The sequence below is a fragment of the Osmerus mordax genome, chromosome 19 (assembly GCF_038355195.1).
Source record: "Osmerus mordax isolate fOsmMor3 chromosome 19, fOsmMor3.pri, whole genome shotgun sequence".
Taxonomy (NCBI): Eukaryota; Metazoa; Chordata; class Actinopteri; order Osmeriformes; family Osmeridae; genus Osmerus; species Osmerus mordax.
Genome location: NC_090068.1, coordinates 10,851,084 through 10,860,024, shown reverse-complemented (window position 1 = coordinate 10,860,024; position 8,941 = coordinate 10,851,084).

Below are 8,941 nucleotides of genomic sequence, written 5' to 3'. Positions count from 1 at the left end.
CAGTAAAAACATCTGCATGGTAAGAAGTAGAGATCCTCCAGTCTCTGGCCTCTTATCTTACACATGTCATCACTGGCGGCTTGAAATGAACTCATCGCTGCCTCAAGACTGCAGGGTGGGTGGGAAAGAGAGTTTATATGTTATTTTATGTTCCTCCATACAAGCGACTCGTTGTTCACATGACCGTGGGCAACAGCATTATTTAAAGCCGAGGCTGGAGCATCCATGGTGTCTGAAGACACACAGGAACTTTGAAGTCGGACAGTTTACCAAGAGCTCCTGAGGGGAGATTAAAAAAAATGGCCACTTCTCTGTTTTCTTTTCTCAGTGGTCCGAGATAAGAGGACTGTATATGAACATATTGTTCCCGGCCCTCTCCCTCGTGATAGCTCGTGATTCTGCCCCCCAAAAGGCCTTTCTGAAGAGACATCATCATTGTGGAAGCTGTCAGACGAAGGCTCTGAGACCTCCTCGACGGAGATTGAAGACTAATTAAGAGTGACCTTTAACAGCACCTCCTTTTGTTGGGTTAAAATAAGTCATTATTATTCCTATTCTTCTCTTCTTTTGCTCTCTGTAATGACCTCTTCCTCCACATACTTTCCCTATTGTTGACAGCGCTAATGGAGGGCCCAATTACAGACCCAGATGTAGTTATAATGACTTGTTTGGGTGGGGGTGGTGGGTAGGGGGGTGTTGGGGGAGTGTAGGTGGTGTTGGTGGGGGTGAGAGTGTTAGGGGGGCAGGGTGGATGGTGTTGGGAGGTGTGTGAGGGGGATGGATGGTGTTGGGAGGTGTGTGAGGGGGGGTGGATGGTGTTGGGAGGTGTGTGGGGGGGGTGGATGGTGTTGGGAGGTGTGTGAGGGGGGGTGGATGGTGTTGGGAGGTGTGTGGGGGGGCTGGATGGTGTTGGGAGGTGTGTGGGGGGGGTGGATGGTGTTGGGAGGTGTGTGGGGGGGTGGATGGTGTTGGGAGGTGTGTGGGGGGGGGTGGATGGTGTTGGGAGGTGTGTGGGGGGGCTGGATGGTGTTGGGAGGTGTGTGAGGGGGGGTGGATGGTGTTGGGAGGTGTGTGGGGGGGCTGGATGGTGTTGGGAGGTGTGTGGGGGGGGTGGATGGTGTTGGGAGGTGTGTGAGGGGGGGTGGATGGTGTTGGGAGGTGTGTGAGGGGGGGTGGATGGTGTTGGGAGGTGTGTGGGGGGGGTGGATGGTGTTGGGAGGTGTGTGGGGGGGGTGGATGGTGTTGGGAGGTGTGTGGGGGGGCTGGATGGTGTTGGGAGGTGTGTAGGGGGTGGATGGTGTTGGGAGGTGTGTGTGGGGGGCTGGATGGTGTTGGGAGGTGTGTGAGGGGGGGTGGATGGTGTTGGGAGGTGTGTGAGGGGGGGTGGATGGTGTTGGGAGGTGTGTGGGGGGGGTGGATGGTGTTGGGAGGTGTGTGGGGGGGGTGGATGGTGTTGGGAGGTGTGTGGGGGGGCTGGATGGTGTTGGGAGGTGTGTAGGGGGTGGATGGTGTTGGGAGGTGTGTGTGGGGGGCTGGATGGTGTTGGGAGGTGTGTGGGGGGGCTGGATGGTGTTGGGAGGTGTGTGGGGGGGCTGGATGGTGTTGGGAGGTGTGTGGGGGGTGGATGGTGTTGGGAGGTGTGTGTGGGGGGCTGGATGGTGTTGGGAGGTGTGTGGGGGGGCTGGATGGTGTTGGGAGGTGTGTGAGGGGGGGTGGATGGTGTTGGGAGGTGTGTGAGGGGGGGTGGATGGTGTTGGGAGGTGTGTGGGGGGGGTGGATGGTGTTGGGAGGTGTGTGAGGGGGGGTGGATGGTGTTGGGAGGTGTGTGTGGGGGGGGTGGATGGTGTTGGGAGGTGTGTGTGGGGGGGGTGGATGGTGTTGGGAGGTGTCTGAACTAAAGGTTAACTTGTAATCCACTGCTGACGCCCTTTCTCCCTGTCTTGCCACACGATATCAGAAGGTATGTCATGCACTCACCTGCTCTCACACCCACTCCGGCTTCCACCGGTCCCTGCCAAGTCCACACACCCTCATGGGACTTGCGTGTGTGTCTGCGCATGTCGGTCTGAGTGCATGCGTCCGTGTGTACGTGTGTGTACGTGTGGGTATGTTGGAGAACATGCGCGTGTGTAAGTGTGCATATGTGAATACATGCGTGAGTGTGTGTGTGAGCTACCAATCCCAGGGCTTACCAGGGCGTATCCAGGCCTGTCTGAGCCAGGAGGAATCCCTCAGCACGGGAGAGGACGTTCCTCAGGGTGTGCCCTCAGCTCTTAACACCGTCTTTACCCACACTGCACAGCTGCTGCCAAGGCCCCCAGTCCCTGAGAGGGAGGGGGCAGGGTGCATGGTTACTGTATGGTTTCAGGACTGTAGCGAATGTAAATGTGCTGTGGTGGTGTGATATCCCCCCCCCCCCCCCTCGCCTCCCCTTGGTTGCCGTTATTAACGTTACTGTCATTATTCTTATTTACCTAGTTTCAGATCAGAGCAGGTGAGCTCAGCGCAGGTGTGTTCATCTCAGGTGTGTTGAGCCCGGGGGAGAGGTTAGAGGAGCGGTCGAGGGGCTCTGTCAGGTTTAACTCCCCCAAGATCAGAGACTGCTCCCTCTTCTCTACTGGAAGTTACAAGAACTATCTCTCTCAGAATGTAACTCGCCCTCTGTTCTGTGTTCTACTGTTCTCCTGTTTCCCTTGTCTCAGTTCTCCTGTCCTCAGGCTCTGCTGTTATTCTGTCCTCCTGTTCTGCTGTTCTACTATTCTCTTGTTCTACTGTTCACCTGTTCTGTTCTCCCGGGGTGAACCTGGATGGAACAGCACTGGTTCCTGTTCCTCCCAGTGTATGTGGGAGTGTTGAATAGTCCCTCTCGTCTCTTTGAGTGAATGTGGGAGATCTAAATGGCCCTGTTGTTGTGTCCTTAGCCTGGGGGCTCTGATGTTCCCCTGTCTGGACAAGCCTTGGAGGCGTGCAGGGGGGGGGGGTTCTTATTGCCTTGGTGACTATATTGCCGTGGTGACCTTCTATCACCTAAAGACTCTGGGATTATGTTCCTGTGTTCTTGTCCAGGGCAGAACAACATACATCAAGAAGAGAGGAGTGAAAGCTGCTGCACAGGATGTGTGTTGGGAGTGTGTGTGTTGGGAGTGTGTGTGTTGGGGAGTGTGCGTGTTGGGAGTGGTGGGGAGGGAGAACAGTGTGTGTGTTTGGTGTGTGTGTGTGTTTGGTGTGTGTGTGTGTTTGGTGTGTGTGTGTTTGGTGTGTGTGTGTTTGGTGTGTGTGTATTTGGTGTGTGTGTGTTTGGTGAGTGTGTGTTTGGTGTGCGTGCGCTCACGACGCTGGCTTACCTTTGGATGACATCCATCCTTTCTCCAGCTCCCCTGGGAATCCTGATGAATGGACACTCACGTTCCTGTCACCAACGTGGTTCAGACTGACACCAAACAAAGAACACAGCCATGCCCTTTCTGATTGCGTTAGTCCGTATGCTGCTCAGGAGTAGCCTGCATTGTAACGGCTACACAAGACTAACACCTGACCCTTATGAATAAATTAAGAGGGCTCTTAATTAAGGGTTAATTGCTGTCACACGGCTTTAAGAGAAGAGGTGAATATTTAATGAGAGGGGAAATATAAACCCCTGAGGGCCTCTTCAGGATGGGAAGGAATAGCAAGCTCTCTACTGCTGAACCTCCACTTACAGAACGATATTATGCTGTCATTAAACACTGTAAATAAAGACTTTATATATGAGATCAAATGAGCATCCCTAGCAGAAAAAGCATATACTTAAATCAATGTTAAATGTATAAAGTGAGAGCTTTTCCTTATATTTATCTTTAACACAATTGGAAGTGTGCTTAAAATGTACGTATTTTGTATATTCACATACTTACTGACAACTTTAGTAAGTATGTTTGTACTCATACTTTGTAAGTTTACGTTCAAGCAGTTTTATGTAACATTATAAAATACATTCCAAATGAGAAACAGCACTGGGAATGGAGCCAGGGCCGGGCCAAGGCTGGGGCTGAGAAAGGCTGGGATTGAGGGAGGCTGGGGCTGAGAAAGGCTGGGATTGAGGGAGGCTGGGGCTGAGAAAGGCTGGGATTGAGGGAGGCTGGGGCTGAGAAAGGCTGGGATTGAGGGAGGCTGGGGCTGAGAAAGGCTGGGATTGAGGGAGGCTGGGGCTGAGAAAGGCTGGGATTGAGGGAGGCTGGGGCTGAGAAAGGCTGGGATTGAGGGAGGCTGGGGCTGAGAAAGGCTGGGATTGAGGGAGGCTGGGGCTGAGAAAGGCTGGGATTGAGGGAGGCTGGGGCTGAGAAAGGCTGGGATTGAGGGAGGCTGGGGCCGGGGACCGTGGCTGAGAACAAGGCCATGCCTGGAAAAACATGGCTATGCTCACTGTGCTCCACATTAGAGGAGCCCCGACAAGGCAGGCCTCCTAATTCACAGTGTTTGTGCCTGGTCCTCATAGAGACATTAGACCTGCCCCCCTGCCTGCAGACCCCCCACAGGTTACCAACCCTCCCCCCAAGAAGGAGCCCCAGTCGGGAGTCCTCATGATCTAACCCCCCCATTTACCCCTCTGGCGCGTAACACAAGCTTACATGAGCAGCCTGGTGGAGATGTAAACAGGAGTGCTTCTGCCTTCCCTTTCACTCAATTAGGAGGGCCAGGGAAGAGCTAGGCCCAGCAGGGGTTCCTGTCAATAACAGTTAACACAGTTAACCTTGCACCGGATAATGCCTGAGCAACAGGCTGCTGGGGTAGCTCTGATCTGGGCACTGCTGGGGCAGGCAGGCCCGTCTCACACACAGGCGAGCGTGTTAGTGCCCCGATACCATCTCTGGCTCCTGAGCTGGGGAGTACTGCTGCTCTCTGTCAGTAACAGACAGGTGCCGCCGAGCGGGATCGAGCGAGCTGTCTATTTGAGCGAGCTGTCTATTTGAGCGAGCTGTCTATTTGAGCGAGCTGTCTGTTTGAGCGAGCTGTCTATTTGAGCGAGCTGTCTGAGCGAGCTGTCTGTTTGAGCGAGCTGTCTGTTTGAGCGAGCTGTCTGTTTGAGCGAGCTGTCTGTTTGAGCGAGCTGTCTGTTTGAGCGAGCTGTCTGTTTGAGCGAACTGTCTATTTGAGCGAGCTGTCTGTTTGACCCCCAGTTTAAATGGGATCTAATTATCTCCTGTGCATTCCAGACATGATCTTCAGGGAACGAGCCAGTCGGTGGCGATGTGGGGCAGAGGTCTGGGCTGGTGGACATGAATAAAAGACAACGCCGGCGACACGTCCCCCCTGGCCTTGTTTTATGCTTCATTAGCCGAGCTAGCGTGAGACTCACATCCACTTCTTCCTCCCAGGGATAACACTTCCCCGCAAAAGTGACCACCTCCGTTGGCTCCTCAAATAGCACAACAACCTGAGCCGTCGCAGCAGAAAGCCCCGCCTCCACCCGCACTTCAAGACGCTGCCTCTCCCCTCGGCCAATCACAAAGCCGCAGTGACCTCGGGGCAATGGGAACAACAACCAATTAAGGAGTTTTATTGGCATGTGCCCCCCTGCTGGTAAATGGCTGTCCCTCCACTTGGGTGACCAATTTGAGCAAGATTAATTGAGTGTGAAACAGGGAACATCTGGTAATCTGACGATTAGAGCGTGTGTTACAGAAAGGGAGAGTTGATGAGGCGGTAGGAGAGAGCGAAGCATGCTCCTTACTTCTCTCTTACGACATCGAGGCCGCACCGAAACACTCTTAACGTCTGACTGCGTGTTCATGCTGTGCGCATCTCTTTAAGATTTACTTTCACTTTAACGAGTCGAGTTGTTTCTGGCCATTCTGGACGAGGTGAACATTATACATTTTGTTTCTAAGTTTTTCACAGAGCGTGGAAGGTATACCTGCTAACAAGTGAATAAAAACAGAGGTTTAACAGATTTAGGAAGACCACAGTGACTCTGTGACTAACTACAAATGTGATTAATTACTAGGTGGCTTCAGATGTCCATAAACAGGCAGAAAGGAGGCGACGAAGAGAAAGTATTATCCCCTATCTCCATCACCTGTCATCAGCCTGCTGCAGACACACACGCAATCCAGAGTCACCTGGGTAACCCCACACGCTGAACTCTCATTAAACACCTCTCCTCCGCACCTCCTCCACCGCCAAACACACATATTTCCATGACATCATCTCGCTGGTAAGAGCACCCTATCAAGACGGCAAACTCTCACTGCCCAGCTTGAAAACATCTGACAAAAATGACGAAAAAAAGTATTAAATTCTATTGTGTCTTTCTGGCTTTGACTCTTAACGGTAAAAAAAAGTTGTCTATTGTCCTAACGATGTGTAACAACTTATTCCTCCGTTTACTGTGATGTGGACACATCGCATGAGACAATAGGGGAGACATTGCGTGTGACCAACTGCTCTTCACCCATGCAGAAGAATTAAAACATCTCTGTCTTCACTCCTGTCTCCGTCTTGTTTTTATGGTGCAGAATAAAGAGTGGATTTCCAGTCGAACTGAGAAAGAGAGAGTTGTTAATGAATATCAAAGCACAGGAGGCGACATTTTACTACGCTTCGGAACCTCTTCTCATATTCAATTTGCACACAACGTTGGAGACATAAACCATTATAACTTAGGCCTCACACAAAACTATAACTGTAGAACAAAAGAAGTTTTTTTCAAGAAGTCATTTTTATGTGTCTTCAGAAGGCTATTAAAAGAGAGGAGTATGTCTTCTTAAGTTCTAGTGCTTCTCCAACAGTGCCGAGCAGAAAAACACTTGACGACTTAACCTTTTAACCCTTGTGTTCTCTTCGAGTCATTGTGACCCATCAGTCATTGTGACCCACCGTCGTATAGCGACAACTGTACTGCATACAAAAACAAAGTGAAGCATTTTCTTTTAACAGTCGGGCTGTCTCATACTCCCCACATCGCGAAGGTTAAAAGAAAATGCTTTTTATTAGTTTTTGTATTGGGTAAAATTGTGTAAACACAACGATGGTTCGTTGCGAACCTTCTGGTCATGTAACCCGAAGGCAGCACACGGGTTAAGGAGTGAGTTCTAAATATTACCGACGCTTCCACCAGAGTGAGTTATTTTTCCAAAACGGAAGCTTGCTAGTTTTAGTTAGCTTCCGTTACCTAGCAACCTAGCATAATACTCATAGCAATGCTACTACATGCTAGTGTTACTTGTTAGCCTCCTAATTGTACATTTTGAAGCCATACTATAGCGTTTGTCATATAGTTTTTGTCTATCGGAAAATAGTCGGTTGGAATTTTCAGAATCACACGTGTGACGGTACTCTGTGGGGCCCGCTTTCGAACGATCACATATGTGTGACGCTACTCCTTAACACATGACAAAATAACACAAACTGTGATGATAAAAACGATGTGTTTATGGGGTGAGTTGTGGTTTGTGAGAAGCCTTAAAAGAAAAGAAATTCGAATCAATAAAATCCTAAATCTGCCGATGCACTAACAAGGTGTTTTGTGATTAATGTTTGAAGTACAGTAGACTAACATGGCTATAGTGATGTAGCCTAACAGGTGTAATAGCTGTAATAACTTGCCTTCTTGGATAAAAATAGACTTGGACAAATAGATACACTACTTTACCAACTGGCATTTAGTTCTTATTCTCTCTTCTTAACTGGTATCCCTATTGTCTGAGTCCAGTTCAAGGTCATCAAGTTCAGCGTTGGCATGGATGTACTTTCACTTCCTCAGTGATGTATGTCCACGTGCTCACGTGCTACCCTTGACCAACACCATAACAGTGATGGTACTTTTCCAGTTGTAGGTTGCTTATCACTACGGACTGTCATGGAATCAGCAAGGTCTTACACGTGATACCTTTCATATTAAATTATCCATTTTTGTGAAGAATTCCCAGGGGTCATGTGACGGAACAGGGAAACTTCAAAGGGGTTTAAATCTAGGAGTCTCAGTTCAGGGCTATAGAGGAGGCCTGACCATAGAGCAGGCATAGATAAGATAAAGCAGGCCAAAACATCCAGGCCTGCTTCATAGTGTGGTTAACTACACATGTGGCAGCAGTCCATCTACCTCTAAACGATGTCTGTTATATTGTTGGTTGGCATAACTCAATGGCAGAGCATTTGATTGCAAATTAAGACGTCCCAGGTACAAAATCCCCCGCAGGACGTTGCTTTTGATAACATTAGTAACTCCTGTCTGTAATGGAAGAGTACATCACAATCCTGAGCCTGTAACCTACCACACCATTACCAACACTGGGCCAGGGTCAAATAAGAAAGACGTGTATCTGCCTCCTGTGGTAGATCTGACCCTGCGAGTGAACAGGGTCAGAATTTGTGTCTTTGTGAGCTAACCCCCCCTTCTTGTGTGTCCCTGTGACCGCCCCCCTCTCCCCCTCTGCCTGTCCTCGTGTGTCCCTGTGACCGCCCCCCTCTCCCCCTCTGCCTGTCCTCGTGTGTCCCTGTGACCGCCCCCCTCTCCCCCTCTGCCTGTCCTCGTGTGTCCCTATGACCGCCCCCCTCTCCCCCTCTGCCTGTCCTCGTGTGTCCCTGTGACCGCCCCCCTCTCCCCCTCTGCCTGTCCTCGTGTGTCCCTGTGACCGCCCCCCTCTCCCCCTCTGCCTGTCCTTGTGTGGCCCTGTGTGCTCTAAGTAACAACATGTGTGCCTGGTAGTGAAGTGTGCCAGTCCAGCACAGGCCTCATTCCTCTCAGCCCACCCAAACACTCATCTGACGCTGAGGGGAGTCAGTTGGCGGAGCGGTGAGGGAGTCGGGCTAGTAATCCGAAGGTTGCCAGTTCAATTCCCGGTCATGCCAACTGACGTTGTGTCCTTGGGCAAGGCACTTCACCCTACTTGCCTCGGGGGAATGTCCCTGTACTTACTGTAAGTCGCTCTGGATAAGAGCGTCTGCTAAATGACTAAATGTA